Source organism: Salvelinus sp. IW2-2015, linkage group LG23 (genome assembly GCF_002910315.2).
Source record: "Salvelinus sp. IW2-2015 linkage group LG23, ASM291031v2, whole genome shotgun sequence".
NCBI classification, from domain to species: Eukaryota; Metazoa; Chordata; class Actinopteri; order Salmoniformes; family Salmonidae; genus Salvelinus; species Salvelinus sp. IW2-2015.
The window spans coordinates 41,363,425-41,383,505 of NC_036863.1; the positions used below are offsets into that span (position 1 = coordinate 41,363,425).

At 41.0% G+C, this 20,081-nt stretch overlaps 1 pseudogene; it reads left to right on the forward strand.

The window, feature by feature from the left end:
* The first annotated feature begins 1,825 nt into the window (after positions 1–1,825).
* Positions 1,826–18,465, forward strand: LOC111950364 (complement factor B-like; annotated as a pseudogene).
* The last annotated feature ends 1,616 nt before the right edge of the window (positions 18,466–20,081 follow it).

Here is a 20,081-nt window from a genome sequence, read left to right on the forward strand (position 1 = left end):
CCTCTCCATATTTACTGGCTTCTTACTGGTAGGTATTGTATATGTTGATACCAATTAATCAAGATGGAGATGGTTCACAGAGTGAACTGGCCTGTGACAAAAACACTTAAAAAGTAATGCAATGACCATGTTCCAAAACAAAGAAACATCTGATATACAGTGGGCTCCGAAAGTATTGAAACAGTGACACATGTTTTGTTATTTGGGGTTGTACTCCAGCACTTTGGATTTGAAGTGGTACAATGACTATGAGGTTAAAGTGCATACTGTATCTGTAGGCTATCTGTATGAATGTAACTGCCGTTTACTGTGGGATTATTGATCCGATAGTCACGTACTGGTAGGCCTATTGGTGGGGATTGGGGTCTTAAGCTCGGTCTGAGAAGAAAAAAAGCACTCCATAAATGCAAGTTGTTATTCAATCATTACTCATTGGATGAGTTTTGGGAAATGACTACCTTTGTTTACTCTGACTTGTTTACAATAGCCTTGTCTGTCAATTTACTGGACATGACTTCTTGTTTGCCTTAAAGGGGAACGCCAAAGATAAGTTACTTTTACTCATCTATGTTGTTTTGACGTAGCAGGATGACTTATAGCCTATGATAATGTAAGACGATATAGGCTGAACAAAAAATATAAAACGCAACATTTAAAGTGTTGGTCACATGTTTCATGGGCTGAAATAAAAGATCCCAGACATGTTTCGTATGCACAAAAAGCTTATTTCTCTCAAATTTTGTGCACAAATTTGTTTAAATCCCTGTTAGTGAGCAAGTCTCCTTTGCCAAGATAATCCATCCACCTGACAGGTGTGGCATATCAAAAATCTGATTAAACAGCATGATTATAACACAGGTGCACCTTGTGCTGGGTACAATAAAAGGCCACTCTAAAATGTGCAGTTTTGTCACACAACACAATGCCACAGATGTCTCAAGTTTTGAAGGAGTGTGCAATTGTCATGCTGATTGCAGGAATGTCAACTAGAACCGCTGTCTACCATGGCCTTACAACCACAGACCACGTGTATGGCGTCATATGGGCGAGTGGTTCGCTAATGTCAACGTTGTGAACAGAGTTCCCCATGGTGGGGTTGTGGTATGGGCAGGCATAAGCTACAGACAACAAACACAATTGCATTTTATCAATGGCAATTTTAATGCACAGAAATATTGTGATGAGATCCTGAGGCCAGTTGCTTTTAATTTCCAGTCGTGAAATCCATAGATGAGGGCCTAATGAATTTATTTCAATTGACTGATTTCCTGAGATGAACTGTAACTCAGTAAAATCTTTGAAATTGTTGCATTGTTGCGTTTATACTGTATTTCTGTTCAGTGTAATAGTGACCTTGAGCTGTCCTGACATCGAATATGGGGTGTGCTATGTGCAGATGTCAACTCTGTGTGACATCATCCAGCCAAAGCCCTTGTCATATCTGTTGAGGAGTTAAGGCAGTTCCCCGTCTTGGCTGTTGCAACACTGTAACACACAGTAAACTTCAATAGTCTGGTCAATCTTTCCAACATAACTATTGGCTGTCCTCTAGCCACAGTTGTGTCACAAGTTTGATTTAATTTAGAGATAATGAACATCCTGAAATTGTTACAGGAATTACTCACACACAGATCCAGAGCCAAGGCTGGCTTTATTTACTTGAATGCACACTGTTGTGAGAAAAGCAGTCCCGACGAGGAGTTGCTTATGAACATAGAAATAATGTTTAATGTAATAAAGTTAATAGATCATTCTGTTAGTTAGTCGCAGGCTCAATATAAAAACATGGTTGTGAGTGTATGTCTCTTGTTGAGTGGGTCATTGATCTTTTATTTGACTTGAGGTTAACCAGTGACAGTGTGCTTTTTTTTGTCTTTTTTTTGTCATGCCTTCCCCCTTATCCTTCCTGCCATGTGTGTATAAATATACACCCTTTTGCAGATTGTATTACTTTTGGACCTGTGATTCACCATGATTTTGTATGATTTCGGGACTTTGTGTGCAGCGCTGTTGATATGTCCTCTTTATATGGGTAAGTGCCCTGCCATGGCTCTTACAGTCAAACTGCTGTTGTCTTTAGTTACCTTTTTAGACACGTTTGTTGCACATTTTTCCAAATTGTCCTGTATTCTGGATGATACAACAGGGGCTGGAAAAAGGAAATACATGTACTCAAAATAAATATATACAAGAGGGATTTTTTTAACCACGTGTTGTATTTGATTGAAATTTACCGTCCGATACTTTTTGACTGGGTATTATTCAAAGTGGGATTTTACGTTTGGGGTGATCATACAATCATTTCTATATGTCATAATGATTAACATCAGTGATTATTGGGGTATTAGAATCCATATGGGTACTTACACACACACACAAACATCTTCAGCTTTGACTCCGTCCATTAGGCTTCTGTATACTATGAAGAATTTTGATTTGACAAAACTCTGATGTTTTCTGGTATTGTAGCCAGGTTCCCAACCTGGGCCCAGTCATGCCTATGTGTAAAATACATGAACATCTTCCTGCACTGACCTCACAGGTGTCAGTGTTCTGTGTGAAGTCTTCTGTAAAGAAAAGAATGTGGGCGTGGAAGGAGGTCATTACACTCTTACCAAGAAGCTTGCGTACGGCAGTATGCTGATATACCACTGTCCAGACGAGTACTATCCTTATCCAGCTTTAACTCGCTTGTGCCAGAAAMGTGGAACTTGGTCACCGACTCCCCATAAAAGGCCTGTTCAAAAGTGCAAGAGTGAGTAACAATTCCTTGCACTGGTACTTTTAATAAAAACAATATTTGAAATAAGCTAAACGCTACTTAAACACTGCTTCCTCCATTTTTTTATTTTCTTTTAGTGGTTGAATGCCCGAACCCCTTGGTTTTGGAAAGTGGTTCTGTCTTTCCTTTACAAAAGCAGTATTTTGTCAACAATAAGACCACATATGAGTGCTATTCTGGATACACATTACGTGGCTCAKCCTCCCGTGTGTGCCAACCCAATGGGAAGTGGAGTGGGGGAACACCCATTTGCAGATCCGACTGTGAGTAACAAACTATCATCTGTCTGCCTCCGCCGCCCTATTTTTTTTGGTCGCACTGACCCGTTAGAAATTACACTCAGCCTCACAGCTTACGTACAGTACGTCACGCTGTGACCTTTCTGCCTCTCTCACACCCTCCCTCTCTGTTTCCCGCTGACATTCTCCCACATTGTTTTACAGCAGGAGGCGGAGAGCGTTGTGCTGACCCTGGGATTCCGGCCGGTGCTRGGAGGTTTGGGTCAAGTTTTGGCATAGACGACAAAGTGACATACCACTGTGACGAGGGCTTACATTTGCTGGGGTCAAAGGAGCGTGTATGTCAAGAGAATGGCCAATGGACTGGGACTGAGCCTAAATGTTACTGTGAGGACCCATGAAKACATCCTAAACAATGACACCTTTGCAAGCAGCGCAACACACAGTCACCAATATTCCATTGATCAAATATACCTAARGATTGTCACGTACAGTCCAATTTCATAGAATGCGCGAAAGAGAGATTTAACCCTGTGTTTGTCTGGTTCTTTTGTTCTTGTTGCAGACAAGCACACGTATGACACTGCACTGGAGATCACAGAGGCATTCGGCAGTGCTATCAGAGAGAGCCTTCAGTTGGCAGCGCCCATCGGTAGGTCTCTCCATAACAACCAATATGTAATGTTAATCAAGTCTTTATTCTGTTGTCAATATCACCATAACTGTGTAACATATTTGCCAAACCTTTCACATATTTTCCTTGCGGCACCATTCCTCACACACATCCTCTTCCACCTGTGATTGTCAAAGTAAGATATCCTGCTGGTGCCTTTCAGATGACACATATCGAAGGAAAGAAGATCATGGTAGATACAGCTGGAAGCTTAACATATACATTGCTATGGACATCTCTGACAGCATTGCGCGGATCAGTTTAACAAATCAAAGATGCTGTCAAGAAACTTATCACAAAGGTATGTCACAGGCCACTCACAAGTAGCAAACTATATTTAAATGGATTTGGCTATTTCAGCCACACCCACAACATTGGCAGTAGAATGGCAGTACTGAAGAGCTCAGTGACTTTCAACATGTCACCGTCATGTTTCCAACAAGTCAGTTTGTCAAATATCTGCCCTGCTAGAGCTGCCCGCGGTCAACTGTATGTGCTGTTATTGTGAAGTGGAAACGTCTAGGAGCAACAACAGCTCAGCTGTGAAGTTGGTAGGCCACACAAGCTCACAGAAACGGGCCGCTGAGTGCTGAAGTGCGTATCGTGTAAAAATGTCTGTCCTCGGTTGCAGAAGCTCACTATGAGTTAAAAACTGCCCTCTGGAAGCAACGTCAGCACAAGAACTGTTCATCGGAAGCATCATGAAATGTTTTCGCATGGCATTGGCAGTAGAATGGCCTGACTTTCAAACGTGGCCACCGTCATAGGATGCCACCTTTCCGACAAGTCAGTTTTGTAAAAATGTTGCCCTGCTAGGCTGCCCCGCTCATCTGTAAGTGCTGTTATTTGTGAAGTGGAAACGTCTAGGGCAACAACAGCTCAGCCGCGAAGTGGTAGGCTACACATGCTCACAGAATGGGGTCGCTGAAGCGCGTAGCGCTAAACAATCGTCTGTCTCGGTTTGCAACACTCACTACCGAGTTCCAAACTGCCTCTGAAGCAACATCAGCACAAGAACTGTTCGTCGGGAGCTTCATGAAATGGGGTTTCCCATGTCGAGCAGCCGCAACACAAGCCTAAGATCACCATGCGCAATGCCAAGCGTCAGCTGGAGTGGTGTAAAGCTCGCGCGCCATTGGACTCTGGAGCAGTGGAAAGCGTTCTCTGGAGTGATGAATCACGCTTCAACCATCTGGCAGTCCGACGGATAAATCTGTGTTTAGCGGATGCCAGGAGAACATACCTGCCCCAATGCCATAGTGCCAACGTATTACATTTGGTAGAGAAGGAATAATGAGTTTTGGGGTTGTTTTTTCATGGTTTCGGGTTAGGCAATTAGTTCAGTGAAGTGGAAATCTCTAACACTAAAAGCATACAATGACATTCTAAGCAACTCTGTGCTTCAACTTTGTTGCAACGGTTTGGGGAAGGCCCTTCCTGTTTTCAGCATTCATGCCCTGTGCAAAAGCGACTCCAATAGTCATGAAAATGTGTTTGTTGAGATTGGGTGTGGAAGAAACTTGAACTGGCCTGGCACAGAGCCATCGAACACCTTTGGAGATGAAATCTGGAAGCCGACTGCGAGCCATGCCTAATCACCCAACATCAGTGCCTGACCTCTACTAATGTTCTTGATGGCTTGAATGGAAATCAATGTCCCGCAGCAATGTTGACAACTTATAGTGTAAAGCTTCCCAGAAGAGTGGAGGGCTATTATGCATGCAAACGGGGAACAAAACTCCATATTAAATGCCCCGATTTTGGAATGAGAATTTGGGTTCATGTAAGTTATGTGGTTGGCCTGAGTAATTTAGGTTGTAGCAGGGATCCCCTTAAAGAGATTTCCCTGGTACTTTTTGTATACTATTTTAGACCAGTTAGTTCTGAAAGTAGACTTTCTCACTAAGCCAAAAAGTGTGTCCCAGGAAGAATTGCGTACAGACATCACATATGTGCAGATTGCGCAACCACGTCATTGCTCTCTCTCTCTTTCTCGCTCTGCTGTGTGTGCACTTGCTAGCTGTCACTTACAGTGCATTCAGAAAGTATTCAGACCCATTGACTTGTTCCACATTTTGTTACGTTACAGCCTTATTCTAAAATGTATTAAATCGCTTTTTTTCCTCATCAATCGACACACAATACCACATAATGATAAAGCAAATGTAAAAAAATTGACATTTTTGTAAATCTATTAAAAATAAAATCGGAAATATCACATTTACATAAGTAAGTATTCAGACCCTTTACTCAATACTTTGTTGAAGCACCGTTGGCAGCGATTACAGCCTTGAGTCTTCTTGGTATGACGCTACAAGCTTGGCACACCTGTATTTGGGGTGTTTCTCCCATTCTTCTCTGCACATCCTCTCAAGCTCTGTCAGGTTGGATGGGGAACGTCGCTACACAGCCATTTTCAGGTCTCTTGAACCCGATATGTTAGATCGGGTTCAAGTCCGGGCTCTGGCTGGGCCACTCCAGGACATTCAGAGACTCCTGCGTTGTCTTGGCTGTGTGCTTAGGGTTGTTGTCCTGTTGGAAGGTGAACCTTCACCCAGGTCTGAGGTCCTGAGCACTCTGGAGCAGGTTTTCATCAAGGATCTCTCTGTACTTTGCTCCATCTTTCCCTCGATCCTGACTAGTCTCCCAGTCCCTGCACCTGAAAAACATCCCCACAGCATGATGCTGCCACCACCATGCTTCACCATAGGGATGGTGCCAGGTTTCTTCCAGACGTGACGCTTGGCATTTAGGCTAAAGGGTTCAATCTTGGTTTCATCAGACCAGAGAATCTTGTTTCTCATGGTCTGAGAGTCCTTTAGGTGCCTTTTGGCAAACTCCAAGCAACCTTAAGGTGTCTGTTACTGAGGAGTGGCTTCCTTCTGGCCACTCTACAATAAAGGCCTGATCAGTGGAGTGCTGCAGAGATGGTTGTCCTTCTGGAAGGTTCTCCCATTTCCACAGAGGACCTCTGCAGCTCTGTCAGAGTGACCATCGGGTTCTTGTTCAGCTCAGTTTGGCAAGGCGGCCAGCTCTATGAAGAGTCTTGGTGGTTATAAACTTCCATTTAAGAATGATGGAGGCCACTGTGTTCTTGGGGACCTTCAATGCTGCAGATATTTTTTGGTACCGTGCCTAGGTTTTTGCTCTTACATGCACTTTTAACTGTGGGACCTTATATAGACAGATGTGTGCCTTTCCAAATGATGTCCAATCAATTGAATTTACCACAGGTGGACTCCAATCAAGTTGTAGAAACATCTTAAGGATGATCAATGGAAACAGGATGCACCTGAGCTCAATTTCGAGTCTCATAGCAAAGGGTCTGAATACTTATGTAAATAAGGTATTTCTATTTTCCTTTTTTAATACATTTGCAAAAATGTCCACAAAACTGTTTTCACTTTGTCGTATGGGGTATTGTGTGTAGATTGATTAGTTAAAAAATTTGTTTAATTCATTTTAGAATTAGGTTGTAACGTAACAAAATGTGAAAAAGTCAAGGGGTCTGAATACTTTCCGAATGCACTGTATATGGCGAGGGGCTATTGCTTATTGGTTGAACTCGAATTGGGCTGGCCCACGTGAGGGAAAATGTAGGGAAAATGGCACAGCACAGCTTCCAGAAAAACAGTTACAGTATATTGTGGCGAATTGAGGTAAAACAGTAATTCTGCTCATAGATTATGTATTTATGAACTACACATTGACACATCCAGCCCAAAGCGGGAGGTTTAAAAAATACTCAGTATTCGCAAAAGTACCAGAGCATGTCTTCTTAACCCTTAATGTAGGCACATACACTGACAAAAAATGACTGCCATCCTCAGTTTTGCCTTTAGCACACTGAACTTCTAAATGTATTCTGTCCTGCACTTGTGCTTTCACAGGTCAGCTCCTTCGCAGCAGCCCAAATTAGAAATCCTTTTCTTCGCTTCTGATGTATTAGAAGTTGTCAAACATCATTAGATTTTTCTGGAGAAAAAGAAAAAAACTTGAACAAGTCTTGGCTGACTTGGACAACTTTAATTATGGAAGGTGGAGCAAAGATTGACCTTACATGTTTTACAGTCTCATCATTGCCCAACTATACACTCATCCCAGTTTCCATTAAACTTGACAAATGTGTGTGTTGTGTATGTTGTGTACTTTTTCCACAGAGAGAGAAATTTTGGACAATCTCAACCTTGCTTTTAAAACCATCCTGGAACGACATGGCTATCAAAAAAGAAATGGAAACTTTCATTCAGAGAGGTCCACATGTCCTCATAATTTTCACAGATGGTACGTATCGGTATACTACTAGTCATCGTGATATTAGTTTGGGCAACAAAGTTTCTGATCATTATTATTGCGGAGCTTATTTTAAGCTTCTGTTCAGTTTTGGTAGCTCAGTATAATCCTTGACTGTTCTTTTCTTAGGTGCTTCACATTGGGGGTAAGCCCCGAAAATCCAGTGCGAAAATCAGGGAATGGTCCTCCATGAATCAAAAGGAAAAGGGATCAATATCTTGGTGAGGTCAAAGTTATTTGTGTTGTCCTTGACATTGGTCTTTTATTAGGATTCCCATTAGCTGTTTGTTGCAAAAGCAAGCAGCTACTCTTCCTGGGTTTCAACACAGAACTGACATAATACAGAGCTTAATAGACAAGAACAGCTGAAGGACAGAACCGCATCAACCCAACAACCTGACATTCTAGTCTAACTATTCATTTCCTGTATACAAGTTGTCTGTCTAACTATAGACTGACCCGGGTCTACATAGTGCACACAACAGTTGGCTCGAGAATGAGGTCAAATCAATGGTTGTGGCACTGTACAATATTCAATTTGATCGGTCAGCTATTATTCTCAAGTATATAAATGTTCTTTTTTTGGGGACCACCCCCCCAACTTATATTAGTTTTGTAGAAAAAAAATGTGTGTGGGGGGGGGGGGGTTACAGGTACAAAAAAAGTAAATCAAAGAAATGCATACAAAGATAACCCCAACCCATTGAGGGATTGGCATAATTTAATCATCAATTGGAGACGATTTCCATATGTTTCAAGACAGGCCAGAGATGTGTCCATTCTAGTCTATCAAAAGCTTTTTCTGCATGGAGAGATTATACAGCCCAGGGAGCTGTTGTTTCTGATGGAGTATCTTAGATATGTAATAGTCCACGGAGGTTATCTGAGGATGAACGCTTTATAACAAACCGCTTTCGTCCATGTGGCCCTATTTGGGTAAGTAAGTCTCGAGACGGGATGACAACATTTTAGAAAACAGTTTAATATTTGTGTTTATCAAAGATAGTAAGAACACTGGGGGAATCCCTACCTTTTTTTAATAGAAGCGAAATTAGTCCTGTATTCACATTTCTCCCAAATTAACTTTTGTGAATGCTGTATTAATCATTTACAGCAATAGTCGACCTAATTGATTCCAAAATGTTAAATAGACCTAAGGAGGAATACCACCCCATTCAGGAAATGTGCCTTTATTCATGCTATCCAATGCCTTTTTGAGTTCATTGAGAGAGAATTGGGCTCCCGGCGAGGAGGCTTCCTTTTAGACAGGACTTAGTCTGACTTGGTGTAGATTTACAATCAGAAGTGTACAGTTCTTTATAGAAGCGAGAGAATCTTGCAGTAATCTTATAGTAATTCCCCTGTTTCAGATGTAATAGTTGCTATATCAGTTAATTGATCATCACTGCATAGCTTGTTGGCCGGTAAACGACTGGGACGATTACCATGGAAGAAATGGTCGAGGCTTACTCAAAGGATGGCAAATTCTGCTCTGTCTTATCAGTAAACGATGTTCTGTCTTGACTTTAGAAAGAGTAGTAGCTACGTGGTCTGAAAAGAGGGTTTCTTGAGAACGCTCTAACGCGGTTAACAGCATTTCCAAATTCTTTCAAGTAAAAAAAAGCCATATTACAACCTCTGTTGTATTAGTTGCGTTGTTTGCTCTATAACCCATTCGTTCATACACCACCGTGTTATACAATAAGACCGTGACAACAAAAAGACAACTGTCACACAGTGGCGGAATAAATTCAACTACACATACATTTGTTTCATCAACATCTGTCCTGTGAAGTCCACAAAGCAAATATTGCATGAAACAAACAGTTATATGACCTRYAGCATGGTCAAGCAAGTTCATGTTTTCGACAGTTTACTAAATAAACAACGACTGATTTAAAACCATGGAGTTACAGCAAGGCAGCACAAAGACTACAGGAGCCCTGCCTCCGCTATTCCAGCACCATTTACACTTAAACATCAAATCAACCAGGCTATATGCTTAGTTTAAAACACCAAAAACAATTTAGTCCAATCAATGTTGCTAAATACCATGTGGCTGTCCATGGCACTGATTTCTGTGTGTGTGTGTGTGTGTGTGCTCAAGTAAAACAGATGATTCACTCTACTTGCAGTCTAGTTGAATGCTAATGCCATCCTCTCGTTCATGTTGGCAAAATGGTCTATGGCTCTGTCATAAAGAGTTTTTGTTGTCATAGGCTACCTAGCTTAAATGCTTGCTAGCCTGACTTCCTCACATGGGCGACAATGAACCAGCTAAGCTAGCTAGCTAGTTAATGTGAGTCTACTAGGCTACATATTGAACTTCAATCGTCTCAGGCCAGTGGCACAACATATTAATTTATGGTTAGATCAGAATCATTACAGAGAATGTACAGAGAATTAAGTCAAAACCACAAGTCCAAATCACTCTCTCCATCCATGGCTTAGGAGAGGGGCGATTTAGCAAGCTAGCGACTGCTGGACATCAACACAAACAGACCAGAAACAGTCACGTTTTGCAAAGGAAGTGATTTGATTGCTCTGAAACCAAATCCAAACTGGCCTCCCTTGGGGGGCGTTTTGCTGYACCGGGACAACGCTGATTGGYTAATTATTTTATYAAGGGAGGCCAAATGCTTGCTGGCATCAATCAATCAAATGCTACAGAGGCAACATGTTAAAATCTKTTGGTTCAGACAGCMTCAGATACATGKGCTACACATACTGAGAGAGGTGCGCTGTTACCCTCGCTCTGATGATTCTCCAGTGAGRTTCAGCCACTTGCGAGTTGACAGAAAATATTTAAAACACAACAGAGACGAAAKATATATTATTTTAGATTTTTTWAAAGATGTATTGGTCAAATATTTGTGGAAGCCTGGCTTCTCTTGACATTCATGAATACACGCCACTGGCCTTGACGTGCTTCTTGAATAAATCTTGAGCCTCCTTGGCATTGGAAAACATGTGTTGTATTCTGGAAGGTCAAGATTAGTTTTYCYGGGTGGCTGAAGCCGCATCTCAGGGTTAGCTTGCGTAGCTGGGATCTCGCCTCGTTGTAGGTCGCCCTCTGTTTCTGCAGTTCGGCACTCAGATCTGGGTAGATACTGATCCTCTTCTCCTCATACGTCAAAGCCCCCGATTCCGCTGCGAGACGAACAATTTGCCGTTTGACTGGATTTGTACAATCATACACGAGATCCGTTCATGAAGAGGACCTTTGCGAAGAGCAATGTTTATCAACGGCATGGGACCCAGCTTCTCCTGCCCAAACAGTTCATCGAAAATATTGTTCATGAAGGAAGTTGGGTTGCCCGCTTCCAAACCAGTTTCAAGTCCTGTGACCCGCATATTGAATTTACAGGAATGATTGTTCAGTGATTCTGTTTTATATTTTAGGAGTTTGATTTCCTCATCTAGCTTAGTTTGCACTGTTTCCAGGTCTGTCACGTTGGCCACTGTCTCCAAACGTAGATATCCACTTTAGAAGTGAGCAGTGCAATATGTTAATTTATCRGTTTTAATTGCAAGTTGAGGACAGAGGTCATTTCCTCACAAACAATCTCTCGAATAGTAGTGGCCAACTCTTTSTGTTGTTGGGTKTTGAGAGCCGCCATGTTCCCACTGGTGAATTGTGKATGAACAGAATATGCCAGCTGTTGGAGCGAAATAGACCTGATATTGTTCCTTGAAATACAGTGAACATCCCACATCTTAATGTGATATTATATGTTGACAATTATTTTAAAWTAAGATGACCAACCCATTTTGTCTRTCCCCGCCAGACGTGTCCGTGACACTCAGGTTAAAATACGACAACCAACTGTGAACCAACTATATTAATTTGGGGAGATGTCGAAACATTCACGGACAATTAGCTAACTTGGTGTTGCTAACAAATTTGTCCTGTGAGATGTTATTTGTTGTTATTTAACCTGAAATGTCCATATGGCCCTTATTTTAACCTGGATCTTCGTAGAATATTGACCCATTTTGAGTCACAAAAACTGTGTTCTCTACTCCAATAGTTCATCCCAGAGATAAAAGGGGAAACCTAGCTAGTTTTTTAGTTTACCTCGTCACCTTTCAATCACCCACGTGGGTATGTGCTCGTGAAAACCAATGAGTTAAGCGGAGAGGCAGGAAACGCAGCGCCTCAAGCACAATGTTCCCTCTAAATCTTTTTCAGAAACATTGAGCAATTTCAGGTCTGCTGAGCGCAACTTGAACATTGTGAAAGTTCTGTCACTTCCAGTGCGCGCGCTTTCTATGACAATCGAGGCTGTGCCGCTTACAGTTACAGTTTAACTGTGAACACTGAAAGGCTGTGCCCGCTTTATAGTTTACAGTTTTACTGTGAACACTGAGGCTGTGCCTGCTTTAAGTTACAGTTTTGTACTGTGAACAGCTGCCGGCTGTGCCCGCTTTAAGATTACAGTTTTACTGTGAACACTGAGAGCTTGTGCCCGCTTTAAGTTACAGTTTTACTGTGAACACTGAGGCTGTGCCTGCTTTAAGTTACAGTTTTACTGTGGAACCACTGGGCTGTGCCCGCTTTAAGTTACAGTTTTACTGTGAACACTGAGCTGTGCCCGCTTTAAGTTACATTTTACTGTGAACACTGAGGCTGTGCTCCGCTTTAAAGTTACAGTTTTACTGTGACACACTGAGGCTGTGCCCGTTTAAGTTACAGTTTTACTTAACACTGGCTGTGCCCCTTTAAGTTCAGTTTACTGTGAACACTGAGGCTGCCCGCTTAAGTTACAGGTTTTACTGTGAACACTGAGGCTGTGCCCATTTAAGTTACAGTTTTAACAGTGGCCAAAGTAGTTTCATTTGGTTTGTTGCATTGAAAGTGGCTAATAGTACGTTGATTCGATCACACTTGCCACAGTAAAGGAAACGTTGATAGTGTTAACAGGGAAAACTCTAGAACAGTCGTCACCAACCTTTCCTGAGTCAAGATCACTTTCTGAGTGAAAACGCAAGCTGAGATCTACCACTCTGATTTTTTTTTACCTGACTTTAAAAAAAAACGTAAGCCTATGCAACATTAACCAGTTAAAACAGTACTGTAGCAATGAGGTTTGTGCAGTAAACTATAGGCCCAATACATTGTCACCGCATATTGGATTTGCTTGAATTGTCCTGCAAATGCATTGTTTGTTTAGATGAAATTTCAACATTTGAGGTAGGCTATATGATCACAACCGGTAATAGATACATTGGTGTATCACCTGTGAGGCACAGGTGAGTGAGCTTACATTTAAATAATTCGCTTTTTATTTTTATTTTACTGGGCTGATGTGCCTGCATCTGACAGTAAGTCTCCGTGGAGGGAGAGAGCAGCAGACTGAGGGTCCGCCTCTCAACATCCCTCTTCTCCCCCTTCCCCCACTGACCAAAAAGGGACGCCGAGTCTTCCAGCTGATGCCGAAACTCGAGCGGCACTACATTCTTTCTGCCTCAATGCAAAATCATGTTCCTCCTATGAACAGAGAAAGTGACGTTTTCCTCAATACTAAGAAACATCCAAGGCGCTAATAATAACAACAATGCGAGCTTATAGATACACTTTCCTTCTCATTCATTACTGCTGCAGTGCTTGTTGTAGAGCCGAGTGGAAATACGAAGAACGTGCATTTTCATGGCTTATAAAAGTGTTGACAGTGCTGAGTAAGAACTTAAACATGAGCTCACTTATAAAAACAGCATCCCTTTGCTGTGTTCGTTGACAGTCTCGCTCTAGTCAGTGTTTTCAACATTTTGAAATCTCTCATGATCAATTTTGCTGTAGCTTTCTTTTATGCCTGCACTGTACTGTATGCAGTGTAATCTGAGCCATCYGATTGGCCAGCTGTAGGACTATAGTGCATTTGATTTGCTCTCTGGGCCCGCAGATTTTGTACATTCAGACACATGAAATAGTTAAAAATGGCAAAAGTTTGCCTACCCGGAACGCAGTGCAGCTGAATCGGGTGCACCTGCCACCAACTGCCGGAGATTCTTTTTAAAACAAATAGGAACACAAGGCTTTATCKTTGTTTTTTTAGAGGGAACATTGGCCAATCTTCTTTATTAGAACCAAGTTATAGTATAGGGCCTGGCTACAAGCAGCAGTTTGGATGAAATGATTGAATAACATTTTTGCAACACTCGTGCACGCATCGCGGACGGTCTGCTCAGCATGTCAGTTAACTTCATAGTTATTTTGCAAAAGAAAGCCACGCTTTTCAATATGCCAACATAACCGGAACTCCTATGTCTATTACCTAAATATGTGAATGTTCTTGATTCATCTAATGCCTAATGCTTTGGGAACTTCCTCTTGTTTTTTTTGTTTTTTAGATATCTATGTTTTTGGTGTTGGAAGTGAAATCTTTGATGAGGATATCCAGCCACTTGTGACAAAACGGGATAATGAGGACCACTACTTTAAACTAAAGGATGGTACAGATTTGGAAGAAACCTTTGATAAAATAATTGGTGAGTCCTTCTAATTTGACCAGCAAATATGGCAGTGTGTCTCTGCATGGACTTTGTTCCCTCAGAGAGTGCTATATTTGAGTGTCTTTGTATCAGTGTGTTGAGCCACCTCTCTCCTCTCTCTATGTAGATGAAAGCAAGGTTGTGGGTCTATGCGGGCTCCATAGAAACTACGATCGTGACACCGCAGACACCATACGTCTAAGATATCCTTGGATGGCAAGGATTGGCATCCCGGTAATTACTCATGCCTCATTTGTCTAAATGGAAACTATTTTTAGTGTTTGATTATTCATCAATGCACCAGTGGCCTTTCTTCATGATCATATTTGATTTAGTGTGCAGTGCACTGTGTTAAGGTATCATTACCAATGCGATACATGACAGCTGTACTAAAATAGTTTGAATTCCAATTAGAAATTAATTAGCTAGCTAGCCAGCAGACCTCGCCTTTCATTTTAGGGTGGAATTCAATTGTCACTCGTGGTGTGGTTCTGCAATGCAATTTCTCAGGTTGTTTGTGCTTTGGGAGAGTGATAAACGACATTATGGCTGACAAACTGTATCCTGTCCCATCCCAGGGCACACAAAGATTGACATATTGTTGACCTTTTRATTAGATATCGATGCAAATGCTTGCATGTTGTCATTGACAGTATTTATGTTCAACCTCTCTCTCCTGMTCCGGTCAGCRTGAGRATGGAAGTTATGGTAAMTGCATGGGGTCTCTGGTCACTCCCCGCTTCATCTTGACTGCTGCTCACTGCTTCAAGTTCACAGACACAGCAGATCAAATCAAGATTACGGTTGGCAAAAATCAAGGTGCAACCAGCCACTCCTCCAAAAACATTTCCACTTACACCTAAAAAAATGTTTAAACTAGTACAACTTGTTTTTTCAGGTGATTATCATCATTGCCAGAATATATGTCAGGATGCCATATTTATTTGAGCTGGTGCTATTCTATGAAATAGGTTTGCTCATTTCTACTCTGGTCCTGTCTCCTAACAGTTATAACGGGATCCCGCCTAATATTACACCCTAATTATGATAGCAAAGCCAAAGAGAAAGAGGGGATAAACGAGTTCTATGATTATGACGTAGCTCTCATCGAACTAAAGAATGATGTGGATCCCTCTATCAACACAAGGTAAGACGCATACGGTCAGGTGCAAAGTGATTGGCACCCTTGATAAAGACGAGCAAAAAAGACTATGAAATAAATCCTACAAATACTGAGCTGTATTGCATGCTAAAATAAATTGGGAAATTATTTTTTACTAAAACAATTGCTCAGAGAAAGAGATTTTGTTGGAAAATAAGTAATATATATATTTGTTCGTTTTTTTTTAACGATAGGGGTATAAATTATTGGCACCCCTGTTTACAATACTCCAGCACCCTCTTGTGAGGATAATGACACAGCCTTTTTCTAAAATGTTTTATGAGATTGGSGGTACATTGGGAGGGATCTTAGACCAACTTGGTTATCTTTTTGAGATTTACTTGTTGAACAAAATCTTTCTCTGAGCAAATGTATTAGTAGAAAATACTATGATGTTCACACAAATTGCATACAATATAGCTCAGGATTTGTATCATTTATTTTATAGTCTTTWTTTTTGCTCATCTTTACCAAGGGAGACAATAATTTGACCTCTGTATGTGTTATGATGCAGAAGGAACAAGAATGAACACAGTGATTTAAGTTTATTTTTATTTTTATGTATCTTAATCTAATAATCCAGCTGTTTGGAGAAACACAGTTTCTTTCATGAATTCTTACTTTACTGTCTTCCTCAGACCAATTTGCATCCCTTGCACCAAGGAAACAAGTGGTGCTTTAAGATTGKCGGGAGAGGAAATCACCTGCAAGCAACAAGGTGCAATTGCAGCACACAGCCTATTCATCAAGATACGCATAGCCTGATATAGAAAGGTTCAATTAGGCACCGTATGTTACCTCGTCTCGTGTATTTCTCTCCTTGCAGAAGAGCTCTTGTTTAAAAAATCCAATTGAAGAAGTCAGTTTCATGTCACATGATAAGGACAAGGAAAATAATAAGGATCAGCGAGCGATGCCAAACTTAAGCTCCGAGGTCAGGTGAGTGCTTGTATGATGTCTGACCACAGACAGACAGACCCACCAGTCTCAACGTCAACAGTGAAGAGGCGATCCGGATGCTGGCCTTCTAGGCAGAGTTCCTCTGTCCTGTCTGTGTTCTTTTGCCCATCTTAATCTTTATTTTTATTGGCCAGTCTGATGAGATATGGCTTTTTCTTTGCAACTCTGCCTAGAAGGCCAGCATCCCGGAGTCGCCTCTTCACTGTTGACGTTGAGACTGGTGTTTTGCGGGTATATTTAATGAAGCTGCCAGTTGAGGACTTGTGAGGCTTCTGTTTCTAAAACTAACACTTTTCACTCTAATGTACTTGTCCTCTTGCTCAGTTGTGCACCGGGCCTCCCACTCTTTCTATTCTGTTAGAGCAGTTTGTCTGTTCTGTGAAGGGATAGTACACAGCGTTGTACAAGATCTTCAGTTTTTGGAAATTTCTCGCATGGAATAGCCTTCATTTCTCAGAACAAGAATAGACTGACAGTTTCAGAAGAAAATTATTTGTTTCTGGCCATTTTGAGCCTGTAATCGAACCACAAATGCTGATGCTCCAGATACTCAACTAGTCTAAAGGCCAGTTTTATTGCTTCTTTAATCAGAACAACAGTTTTCAGCTGTGCTAACATAATTGCAAAAGGGTTTTCTAATGATCAATTAGCCTTTTAAAATGATAAACTTGGATTAGCTAACACAACGTGCCATTGGAACACAGGAGTGATGGTTGCTGATAATGGGCCTCTGTTCGCCTATGTAGATATCCATAAAAAAATCTGCCGTTTCCAGCTACAATAGTAATTTACAACATTAACAATATCTACACTGTATTTCTGATCAATTTGATGTTATTTTAATGGACAAAAAATGTGCTTTTCTTTCAAAAACAAGGACATTTCTGTGACCCCAAACTTTTGAACGGTAGTGTACGTGTCCCTCTCTCTCATTTTCTCTCGTGCAGAGGGAAAATTGTATTGAATTGGCTACTAAGGTAGATGGCATAACATCAATAATCTGAAGGATGTTGTCACTGAAAACTTCCTGTGCTCGGGTGGACGTCAACCTACTAGAGATCATGTTGCCTGCAAAGGTATGTTGTGTGATGCACTCACTGTCTAAGTATTATTATTTATTTTTTTTCAATGGATTGAGAAATTCTCTAGTTTTAAAATAGTAGTGTTGTAATTTTCTAAAGGAAAAGGGTCCCRTTACTTCGTCTTACATTACCACTTCATTGTGTATGTGTGTACACAGGTGACTCCGGCGGTGCTCTGTTTAAGAACTATGATYATCGCACAATCCAGGTTAGAGACATTTATTTACAGCAGATACATAGGCACTAGACACTACCTACAGAGGGGAGCAGTAAGAAATTGGCGACATTCTGTGCATTTCCCTCATACTTTTTKCTCTATCCTTTTATGTACATGGGATTTTACATATTTATTTATGTACAATGTATTTGTAAACCTCTGGGGTCTTTAATCTACAGTTGATGTACATGAATTAGTACTGACACCGCTTCCATTCTTCAAAGGTTGGATTGATCAGCTGGGGCACCAAAAATCTGTGCACTGATGGTAACAACGACGTCCAACAGGAGTCTGACGATGACTCCAGAGATTTCCACATCAACCTTTTTAAAGTTGTGCCGTTTCTGAAGAAGCATTTGGGGGATGACACACAAGGTTATGCACCGCTTCAGTTTTTAGACAAATAGAGACGGCGATAAAGGTGTGCGTTTTAACAAATTTTCATGATCATGTGATTATGTCGTTCTGGCACTGAACATGATCATGTGTATGAAAAATAGTTTGCTGAACTATAGTTATCAATGAAAGTGTGCTCTTTACTAGTGCCGATGAGCTCATTAGCTGAGGGGGGACGACGACTATACGGACACTCCTGACCTGCAAAATGTTATTTAGTTTAAAAATGAGTGTTAGGGTTAGTGTCAGGTTTAAGGGCTTGGTTATTAAGGTTAGGATCTGTTTTAGATTGTGGTTAGTAGTTTTCCAGGTCAGAAGTTTCCTTACTGCACTTCCCAGGTCAGGGGGGTTGGCATGTTTCTTTTTGTTTTGTTTATACAGAGAAATCATCATGGTTCCAAAAGTAGAGGAGACGTCGTACTCGGACATGTTTAATTAAAGACTTGTCAGACTTCCGTCTTTTGAAGGCAATCTTATATTCTGGGTTGTATGATGGGATAGACAGTTCAACCAAACTCATGATACATTTTTTTGTGATGTTCTTCATGAATCAGTGGGTACTGTGTATGCCACCATTATTATGTAAATGTNGGATAGACAGTTCAACCAAACTCATGATACATTTTTTTGTGATGTTCTTCATGAATCAGTGGGTACTGTGTATGCCACCATTATTATGTAAATGTCAAAGATGAAGACATCACAGAGGTTGAAGACAACAAAATCTTCAGCCTAGCACAGAGTGGACCTTTAAAGCAGAACTCTTTATGATAGTCACGTTCGTTGAGGAATCTTTTCTCCGTTGCTCCTGTAGCCAAAACCACTGCTGTAAAAAAAAAAAAAAAAATGCATCATAGGACATCATTGCAATATTAATTGAGGAATATTGTACTGGTCATGTCTTACGTTGAGATAAATAAAGTAAGTTTAGCTAGCTAGCTAACTCAAATTTTTAAGGTAACTTTAACATTACCTCAAGCAAGCCATCACTCAGCCTGTTCTCATAGACTAGACGTAACATAGTAAAAGTAAATCCGGGACACTCAAATTAGTATGATATTATGTTTGGTACGGTTACATAAGACTGAATGTTACTTAAAAGTGGAATGGAAAGACTTTAGGAAAGCTAAGCAAAGAGATGTATTCAATCCACTAAACATGTGCATTTAACATAGAAACCGCTATTTTTAGGATTAGGATTTCTTTTAGTGGTATGGGTAGTGCCATCTTGAGTTTCCATAGTAAAGACTGATGCCAATATGTCATTGGCAGGATTAAGCAAATTTTGAGTTTTGGTGAAGGGACTGAAAGTGAATGCTGCCACCTGGAGCCGCCTCGCCTCTACTGGCACTGAAAGGTTGGGAATGTTGTGAAAAATTCTTACACAGGGACACTCAAAGTCAATCTTAAATGAATCATTGTTTATTGTCAGCGCTGGAGAGGTTCCAACCAACTCAATGCACCATAGTACACATGTCTGTCAGAAGCTCCCCTGGGAGCAGTTGTCTTATGYACAGCTATACACAGACAAGTTATATTTGCATGATTTAGCATAATTAATTCATCATTACCATGTTTCATTCATGTGATTGACCAATACTGTTTCATAACATGTGACAGACCAATAGCTCACGAGGCTTCTCCCCTCTAAGCTGAGACCTTGAAACTGAGATATCTTTCATTTGTTCTCAAAACGCGGTCGTTTGTTCTCAAAACAACGTTTGGTCGTACTGCCAAATTGCAGCTACTGATAGGTGCTATTTGTACAGTCAGCCACTTGCAAGA